The sequence below is a fragment of the Artemia sp. Qi Xiang Cuo genome, chromosome 7, assembly GCF_049724085.1.
Source record: "Artemia sp. Qi Xiang Cuo chromosome 7, ASM4972408v1, whole genome shotgun sequence".
Taxonomy (NCBI): Eukaryota; Metazoa; Arthropoda; class Branchiopoda; order Anostraca; family Artemiidae; genus Artemia; species Artemia sp. Qi Xiang Cuo.
In genome coordinates this window covers 34,624,741-34,635,656 of record NC_142800.1, presented here as the reverse complement: position 1 = coordinate 34,635,656, position 10,916 = coordinate 34,624,741, and positions in this window count along the sequence as shown.

Here is a 10,916-nt window from a genome sequence, read left to right as displayed (position 1 = left end):
TCTACCGTCCCAACCCAATAAACAAAATATATACGCATAATACCCTAACGCCTTTTTTCTGAGCATCCGCTTCCGGCTTGTGAATGCTAGACCCAAGAAATCAGAGTGAAAAGTTATCGAAAAATGTAATGAAACTTTGCATTCTGAATGTTTCGGAATCACAGCAAAATTAGCCAAGAAGACAGGGTGAATTTTGTTAGTTTGAAAAATTCAATCACGGAGAAGGATCTTGGAGTCAGACAGAAACTAGGAGCAGGTAATTTAACTTAATTGTAACTATACACAGAGCTGTTCATAGGGTTAGTGGTGTCAGGGGAAAATAAATGTTTAAAGTAATGATAAACGATAATGAAGAACAAGTATATACAGTCAGAACACTTTCGTCAGCATCAACAACAAATAATTAGCCATCAACACCAACAGCAACACTTTAAGAAATTTACAAATATATTTCTTGTGAATTATTGTCTCGATTTATCAGTAGTTGTACCGAACCAATCGTGCTCAAAATCCTCCTCAGGGCCATACTGTGGTGTTTCTTTTGTGGATGGTGAAGTTTTCCCCACAGTAGAGTGCAGACGGTCTGGTATCATAGTATTATCCTTTCCTGTTTAGGTTAAAGCTTATTCCAATAGGCAATACAAAGAACTCCCCCTAAAAAAAAAGTTCCTCCGGATCCCACCCCAAATACTAATGAAATTGATCCATTTCTGCCCCATCTTGGCTGGTCAAGTTCTCTATCACAAAGCTCACATGAAAGCTCAAGTTTTGAGAATAGGACAATGATCAGTGTTGGAGCTAATGTCACAATTGATGATAATGGGTTTCAAGAGGTCCTTTCTAGGAGCTCCAAAGAAAGGAAAAAAACGTCCCCAATCAAAAGTATTTCCCCTCCCCCTGTCCAAGTTTCTCCTTCCCAAAACTTGGGCATTTACCTCAAAATTACTCCTAATACCCCCTTTGAAATAAAAAAGATTACTACAATAAGGGTTGCAATTTTCAAAATGTTAAAATCAATGTTTTCTCTTAACATTCACCGTGATGGATCCTTGCTAATAGCTGTCCAAGATTAGAAATCAGCAGATATAATATTAAATCTAAAATCTCTTCTGAACACCCCAATTAATTCATCTAAATGGAACCCAAAACAATCCCCAACAAAAATAGTAGTATACAATGTTCCCCTAGAAATACCAATTCAGGAGTTAAAAGAAGGGCTCTCATATAGGGCTGGTAACACAATCCCTGTAGAAGATGTGACTCAACTGGGTTAACCCAACTCTAATGGATTAAAAACAAGTAGATCTTTCTTATTTACACTGAAGGAACAAATTAATATCCCAGAAAAGTTATTCCTATTTGGGCAAATCAAACCGCACAAAGAATACAAGTCAAAGCCTATCCAGTGTCAGAAGTGTCTGAAACTGGGACACACAAAAAATAAATGCAATGCAATTCTCCTAACCTGTAGTAATTGTAAAGGCTCCCATCCTAAAGAGTTGACAACTTGCAACAACACTCAGCCTACATGCATCAATTGTAAAGGCTCACATGAATTTACCAATAAATCACAATGCCCTGCATATAAGAAAAAAGCACTAACACTCTAAATAGCAACAGAGAAGGCCATTCCATACCCTTTTGCAGCTATGGGAGCAAATGCTGTCCAACCACACCAAATAAAACCTATAATGAAATCAAATAGAACTCCCAAGTCAAACACTCCTAATGCATCAATTACCCCTTACAAAACACCCTCATTTAAGCCCCCTAGCTCACATCTCTATCAGAATGAATCACCAAGCCAACAAGCCTCCTCGTCTAGTGAAATGAGGTCGGCCTGGCACCCTCTCCCAAGAAGAAACAAACCAGAAACACTGCCAGGAATTAATCCCATAACTGACAAACAGGATGCACAACTAAACATGCAATCCCCAAATATATGCTTATTCATTCTAAACTGTAATGCAGTTCAGGCCATGAATATACATCAACTACAGAAAACAAAAATCATTGCAGAATTGGCAAAAATCTACATCCCTGATCATATGCTCATTCAAGCAAAAAAAGATCTTGCTTTACTATTAACAAAGCTGAACACTGATACACAGTCATATGAAAAATAAATCAACAACACAACACATATCAATACTCTAGTGGAACGTAAGATCACTCACAGAAAATGAGTTAAATGAACTAATATCTTTTATAAATAATAATTCCATCAATATTGCTTGCCGCTCAATGAACTTACCACCTTTGTTTGCTGGTATATTCCCCCACAAAAGGCTGTGGGCATTAAAGTCTCCACAAATAATGATATTTTTCAACATATTAGAATTATTTATATAACTGAAGAAATCCATGGCATCTTTAGTTTGGCCATTAGGGTTATAAAAGTTTATTATGTAAGTTTTTGTATTATTCAGCCAAACACTGATACCAATTGCATCAACATCATTTACAAAATCTGGAAAGTTGATGCCACAGAATTTCATAATATTTTTAACTATTAAAGCTACTCCACCTCCTTTTCTCTCTGATGATCTATCCTTTCTCAGGATAGTATATCCCAGAGACCTAATTTGTTGATTTTGGGTTAAATGAGTTTCCTGGAGATGACTCTTAGGGTTTGTTTCACCCTTTTTTTGAAAATGCGGAAAATTTCTCAGGCGTACAGATGTGCAGGTAACTTTTGATGGGTAAGACTAAAGCTCATGAAACTGATATATTTGAAATTAACATATAAATCTGATTCTTTTGAAGAGTTTTTTAGAGTTTCGGTTACTATTGAGACGGATCGCTCTTTACTTACAGTTTGTTACCACGAACTGTTTGATCGTGGTATTCATGCAATAAACCAGGTGTGTAAAGAAATCTTTTCCTTTTTGGTTTTATATATTTTTTGTTTTCAGTGAAGCACTTGTCAATTTTACGACGGCATACGTGGAGGGTTTGTGTTGGAACCCTTGGTCCCAGTTTGTGCAGATAAATGTCCTTCCCAGATTCTTTTCTTTGGCCCTTAATTGTTTTCCTTCACCTAATGATAATTATTAATTTTCCTTTTATTTTGGTGGCGCCATTTTCTGTCCTCCTAATTGCGTAGTTGGTTACACAGACGACGAGGTTAAGTGCGCAGTTGGGAATGTTTGACCAGTAACTTAGTAAGCCCTCGGATTGGCAGGAAAAATTTATTACCACCCCATCACCCCGTCGCAGACACGCGGCTGGTGGAGCGGGCTGGAGAAAATAGTTCCTTTTTGTTTTTAGTTCTTTTTGTAGCGTGACTTGATTACAGTAAGATTTTTATACTATATAATCTTTGACTTTTCAGCCTAGGTCGAGTCTAAAGAGATAGTTAGAAATATTACCGGTAACCCTTGGCCTTAAAAGTGGCCCCTGGGACCATTCGATCACGCTAGAGTATTCTAAGGCAGGGTATATTGTAAATCGGACACAGACGCGTACCCGATAGACACGGAACCGTTGGAGTAAGCGCGGGAATCCCACTAACCTTTGGGCCGACAAGGGGTTCTCCCCCTCGAGTAAGTAGCATAGCAACCTTTTTGCGCCGTTTTTGCACCAATAAGTGGTGATCCCCGTAGATTACCTCCCAATAAGTGGTGCCAGCGGTATAAGAGAATCCAATAAGTGGTGCCAGCGGTATAAGAGACCCCAATAGGTGGTGGCAGAAATTAAAGATGCTATCAGTAACCTGATAGCTAAAGAATTCCGCGTTTTCGAAGAGACAAGTAATCTAGCCTACAAGAGTAGCCTATTGTGGTTACATATATAAAAATAAAAAAAATTGCAAAGAAAATTCTTTTTTATCTGGACTGTGCCTAGGTGAATAGATAGGTAATAAAATTTAAGAATCAATATATCGCGCAACTAATTACTGTGCAAAAATATAAGACTAATTGACACGCAGCCATTTTTTGCGAGAGACCGGAAGTTGCATTGATAAAAGGATTTTCAGTTGGACGGAAGACGCTAAGTAAACCTTGGAATAATGGCGGACAAACGGAAAATTCAGACAAGATCTACCGCGGTAAAACAAAAATCGGATTCAGCCACACAATTGTATGCGACTCCCACTGGAAATACCCTAAGAAAAAAACCATAAGATAGAACCATGTGTCACTCAACAGGTAAGATAGACATTTCTGGGACGTGTGAAGATGAAATCTTCAAAACAAAATCAGTAATAGAGCGATCTCCGGTACGAACCAGGGAAGAAGAAAAAGTCTAAAGAAAATTAAGAAAGAATTATTTTCAGATAGAGAAACCCGAACAAAAGAAACAGTGGCGATAATACATGAGGAAAAATCATTACATGAAAGTACGGGTAAAACCAAACAAACTCACCCTTCAGAGGAGGTACAAAAAGTAGGGGAGTTGGGGGGAAAAGAAAATATTATACAACGAGCAGACTCAGAAAACGAATTAAGAGAATATAAAGACAGTGAGAATCATAGTAGGCCAAGTAGCAGGAGTAGTAGAAGTTCAATTTCCAGCAGGAGCTCGCGAAAAAGTACCCAAATAGATATGACACAATAACTATTAAATTTCATGGAGAAAGAAAGAGAGAGAGATAGACAAGAAAGAGATAAAGATAGGATAGCCAGAGAAAAAAGGAGGAGGCAGACAGAGAGGAAGGAAAATACATAATGGAAATGATTGCTGGGAGAAATTCCCAAGAGCGGCAGAAATCGTCTACAATAGAGGTAATGCAGGCAGTAAACCTTCAACCAATGAAAGAAAATGAAGATGTACATTTATACATATACAATTTTGAAAAAACGGCGGAATTAAGTGGATTACCGAGAGAAAATTGAGTGACAAGAATACAGCCCCTCCTTAACTACAAAGCACAAATTGCATATAAAGCATTACTAATGGAATACTCAAAAGATTTTGAAAGACTAAAACAAGCCATTTTGAAAAGTTTCAACTCTCCCTCGAGCACTTTCAAAGAAAGTTTAGAAGCGAAAAAAAAAACGAGACAACGAAACTTATAAAGAATACGGGTACAAGTTGAAAGATATGTGTTGAAAATGGCTAGAGTTAGAAAACTATAGAATGTTAGAAGACCCGGAAGAAATAAAAGATAAGATAACGGAAATAGTAGATAAAACAGCGATGGAATAATTCTTAGAAAATACCCATCCAAATATGAGAATGTACTTAAAAGAGAAAAACCCACAAACAATTGAAGAAATGTCCGAATTAGCATACAGGCACACTGAAATTAGGAGGGAGGAGTTCCCACCAAGAACAAGGTTAGGAGGTAGTGGTAGGAAAGAATACCCTTACTCAGAGAATAAAAATAATGCTAGCCAGATATGGCAAAGACAAACAGAAGCAACGTGCTACCATTGTAACTCCGGCAGCCACTATAGCACCAATTGCCCAAATAAAGACGGTAGAAAATACGGCCAAAAACAGGAACAGTATGACGTTACCTGTTATAACTGTAATAAACGAGGACATTATGCTTCAGATTGCCGCAGCGCGAAAAAAAATTACGACAATAATTACAGAACAAGGGACGATCGGGCAAACGTAAGACAGGACAATCCGAGAAATGATCGATCCCAAGAGAAAAGAAAAAAATCTCAAACGTATAAGAGAATCGCATGGGTTAAAAGCCTGGAGAATATGAAAACTTGCGCATTTGCAGAATCACTTAAAGTATGTGGCGAACTAAATGGTAAATCGGTAGAAATAGCTATCGATTCCTGCAATGACCAAACCTATGTACGGGAAGACTTGGTAAAGAAAACCGACGTAAATTACAAAAATAAAGTGGCAGCGCTATGCTACTATGGAGCAGAACATAAATGTCCGACAGCTCAGGTCATAATAGAAATCGCCAATAAAGAGGGAAATACGTTTAAAAAGGAATTAAAAGTAGGGGTTGTACCTTCTCTTGCAGTAGACGCTTTATTAGGGGGAGACTTCGGCAATATCGAAAATTTTCTTACACTAAAAGCAACCTCCATGAATAAAAAAATAAATGCGGTGACACGAAGTCAAGAAAAAAATAAAAGGGAGGCTGTGCCGCCCACTAATGAAAATGATAGTCAAAATATACAAAACCCATTTCAATTTAACGACGAGATATTCATAAAAAATGCAAAACTAAGAAAACCGAAAAGCCAAAAAAGAGCGGAAAAAAAGAATATAACCAAAAACAAGATAAATTATTAACCGTAGAAAAATAACCAGAAAAAAACAAAGATGAACTAACCGAAATACTCGGGGTAACCTCCGAAAACTTCGCAGAATTACAAACAAATAAGAGAGACTGCAGAAAAATAAAACAAGCACTAACGAATCAAAAAACCCGCAATCTAAACAGTTTTCAAGTAATGGAAATCTACTTTACAAAATAATGGAGACTGGGGAAAACCCTAGAAAATTACAACTTTTGGTACCACATGAATTAAGAAAAGCGGTAATAAAGTTGGCTCACTCCAGCCCAACGGGGGGACACATGGGATCCCAAAGAACAAGAAATAGAGTTTTGCAGCGTTTTTTGTGGAAAGGATTAAGAAGGGATATTATCAACTTTTGTAAAAGATGCAAAGATTGTCAATTAGTCGCAAACAAAAAAACAAATGAAAAAGTTCCTATGAAAAAAATGCCAATTTTCGGCACACCATTTGAGAGAATTTCAACAGACATTGTAGGTCCACTCCCAAAACCTAACACGGGAAACATATTCAGTTTAATTATCAAGGATCTGGCTAAGAGACACCCAGAAGCTATCCCAATGCGAACAGTAAAATCACCAGAAATCGCAGAAGAATTAGCGAAATATGTATCACGTCCCGGAATCCCGAAGGAAATTTTAACAGATAATGGAACCAATTTTATATCAACATACATCCGAAAATTATGCGAAATTCTCAGCATTAAACAAGTATTAACTACTCCATTCCATCCTCAGACAAATGGAGTGACAGAAAGATTTAACGGAACCCTAATTAGTATGTTGAGACGTTTTGTAAGAGACGATGTAAACCAATGGGACAAAATGCTTCCTTATGTCCTTTTTGCATACAGAGAAACTCCACACCAAGCTACAGCGTTCTCGCCATTTGAATTACTATATGGGACAAACCCAAGGGGGGTGTTAGACACTTTAAAGGAATCATGGGAGAATGAGGAGAAAAATGAAGAAACAGCGATAAACCACTTGCTATCACTACGAGAAAAACTGCATGAATAACATGAAATTGCCAAGCAAGCACAGGAGCAATATGTAGAAAAAACAAAAATATGGTACGATAAATCCGCCCGAATGCGCGAATTCAAGGAAGGGGATGAAGTCCTCATATTGTTACCGGACGGAAAAAATAAATTGGAAGTAAGATGGAAAGGACCGTTTAAGGTGAAAAGGAAAATGAATGATGTATATTATATGATAGAATTAGATGGAGCGAGGAAAAAGGAAGAAGTTTACCATGTGAATTTACTGAGGAAATTTAACAAGGAAAGTGAAAAAGAAAACCACAAGGATCCGCAGAAGCGCTGCCTCATGATTTCGACCTCAGAAAAGGACGAGGAAAGTGCCCCCTTAGGTACAATAGACCCGGCGAAAACACATATAAATGCCATTGAAAGAGTTTCGGCAGAAACACATTTGAGCCAAGCTCAGAAATCCCAATTAAACAAGTTATTCACGGAATTTGCAGACGTATTAACAGACCTAATCGGAAAAACAGAAAATGTAGTACATAAAATACTATTAAAGGACAAAAAACCAATAAAACAATACCCGTACCAAATACCAGAAGCTAAAAGGAAAGAGATGAAAAAAGAAATAGACCGAATGGTCGATTTAGGGGTAATAGAACCATCAAATTCAGAATATGCAGCACCAGTCGTATTAGTCCCGAAGAAGGATGGCTCTATTAGATTTTGAGTAGACTATAGAAAACTAAATAATATTTCCGAATCAGACGCGTATCCGATACCAAGAATGGACGAAATTCTAGAGTCAGTAGGTTCCGCAAAATTTATATCAATTTTGGACTTGAGAAGGGGGTATTGGCAAGTAAAAATGCACCCATATGATTGAGCCGAAACTGCCTGTATTACTCCTTTTGGGTTATACCAATTTAGGTACATGCCATTTGGACTAAAAGGGGCACCAGCAACATTCCAAAGGATAGTAGACCATATTTTAAATTCCTTACCATATACAAGAGCCTACTTGGATGACATTATAGTATTTTCGAACTCGTTCAATGAACATCTAATCCATATGGAACAAATATTAACCAGGCTGAGGAGAGCAGGACTAACTTTGAATGTAGAAAAATGTAAATTAGTACAGTCATAGACAGAATACCTGGGACACGATATAGGAAACGGTATAATAGCCCCATTAAGGGAAAAAACAGAAAAAATTACAAACGCAGTACTTCCGACCACAAAGAAAAAAGTTCGATCATTTTTGGGGTTGGCAGGATATTACCAAAAATTCATACCGAATTATGCAACGATTGCTACACCTTTGACGGAGTTAACAAGGAAGGGGACCGTAGACCCCGTTAAATGGTCTGAAATGGAACAAGATGCATTTGATACACTGAAAAATGCTCTTTGTAGCGAAAGAATACTGAAAAATCCAGATTTTTCCTTGCCATTTGTCCTACAAACTGACAGTTCAGATTACGGATTAGGGGCAGTTTTATCCCAAGATTTTAAGGATGGGGAACATCCAATCACATTTATATCCAGAAAATCATCAAAAGCAGAATTAAACTATAGCATGATAGAAAAAGAATGTCTTGCGATAATATATGCGGTCAAATAACTTGACTATTATTTATATGGACGGAAATTTAAAATAATAACGGATCACAACCCATTGAGATGGCTGAATATAATGAAGCCAGATAACCGACGATTACCACGGAGGGCCCTGTGCTTACAAGAATATGATTTCGAAATAAAATCGAGACCGGGGACAGATAACGAAAATGCTGACGGCATGTCCCGATTGTGGGAAAAGAATAATATAAGTTAAAAAAAAATATTGGATGGGCTGTGCCTTGATAACATAAATAATAGAGAAAAAAATAAAATGTTGGATGGGCTTTGCCTTGATAACATAAATAATAGGGGTGAAAAAGAGGCCAAAGACCCATGGGGAATAAAGAAAGATGGACACAAAATAGAGATGAATGACCTACAACGTGTTGGGGGAAAGTTGGAAGAGATTGAATGTCGATTCAGATTTGAAAAACTTGAAAAGGAATCTGAGATTAGGATTATCAACTCAAAAGATATGACGATCCTGTATGAGGGGGAGGGATCCCTTGGGGAAGAGGCCAAAGACCCATGGGGAATAAAGAAAGATGGGCACAAAATAGAGATGAATGACCTACAACGGGTTGGGGGAAAGTTGGGAGATATTGAATGTCGAGTCGGATTGGAAAAACTTGGAAAGGAATCTGATATTGGTATTATCAACTCAAAAGATATGTCGATCCTTTATGAGGGGGAGGAATCCCTTGGAGAAGATCCCTTGTGGGAAGTCGCGAAAGATATCCCTTTTCCTCAATGCACAAGTGGCGGACATGTTGGGATCCCTTTACCGAGATTTTGCCTCTCTGATCTGGAGTCCTTGGGGGATACTCTCTCCCAGTCACTTCATACTTCACCCAAACCTTTGTCCAGTAACCCTATTCATAGCTGTTATTCTTCATGGGAATTGACAATTATTTCCGGAAAAACCATATTCAGTATCGAAGTTTCATCTTCAATTAGCATCAACGCATATTCTTCATTTAATTATCCCAGGGGAGGAAACCCAGAAAAAGGGCGATTCAAGGTTCGCTCAAAATTTTACTTCATTCCCAGTACCCTTATTGTTTTCACAGGCCTTAGCATTTTCGGCCTTAGATTATTTGAAATTATGCCAAGGGGTAATTTACTTTTTATTGAGATGTGGGGTTGTCTCCACAGATGGAAATTAAGAGGCTAGTGCAGCCAAAATTTTTCATGAGGGCTGGCATCATCGAAAGTGCCAGGAACTGATTCTTTGCTCCTCTCAAATGTAAATTCGTAAGAGCGAGAAAAATTTTTGTTTTTGATTGTGCTGCGCACAATGACTTTCTACGAATCTTGGACACTTCAACTTTCAAAACCTAATGCAGATGCTATACGATCTAGACCATGGTGGTTCTACGATAGAGACGTGGGGAAGACGATAAATCCTAAGCCAAGCGTTAGAAGTACAGGCATTGGTGGAAGAAAGAAGAGAAGATACAAGTTTGATGATTTTGAGTTTAATGTAATTTATTTTAAGTCTGAGTTTCCAGCCAATCCACCAGAGTAGCGGTCATTTATCTTAGGAGGAAGGTGTTGGAACCCTTGGTCCCAGTTTTTTCAGATAAATGTCCTTCCCAGATTCTTTTCTTTGGCCCCTTAATTATTTTCCTTCCCCTAGTAATAATTATTAATTTTCCTTTAATTTTGGTGACGCCATTTTCTGTCCTCCTAATTGCGCAGTTGGTTACATAGACCAAGAGGTTAAGTGCGCAGTTGGGGATGTTTGACCAGTAACTTAGTAAGCCCTCGGATTGGCTGGAAAAATTCATTACCACTCCATCACCCCGTCGCAGACACGCGGCTGGCGGAGCTGGCTGGGGACAATAGTTCCTTTTTGTTTTTAGTTCCTTTTTGTAGCGTGACTTGATTACAGTAAGATTTTTTTATGCTATATAATCTTTGACTTTTCAGCCTAGGTCGAGTCTAAAGAAATAGTTAGAAATATTACCGGTAACCCTTGGCCTTAAAAGTGGCCCCTGGGACCATTCGATCACGCTGGAGTACCCTAAGGCAGGGTATATTTTAAATCGGGCACAGACGCGTACCCGATAGAAATCGGAACCGTT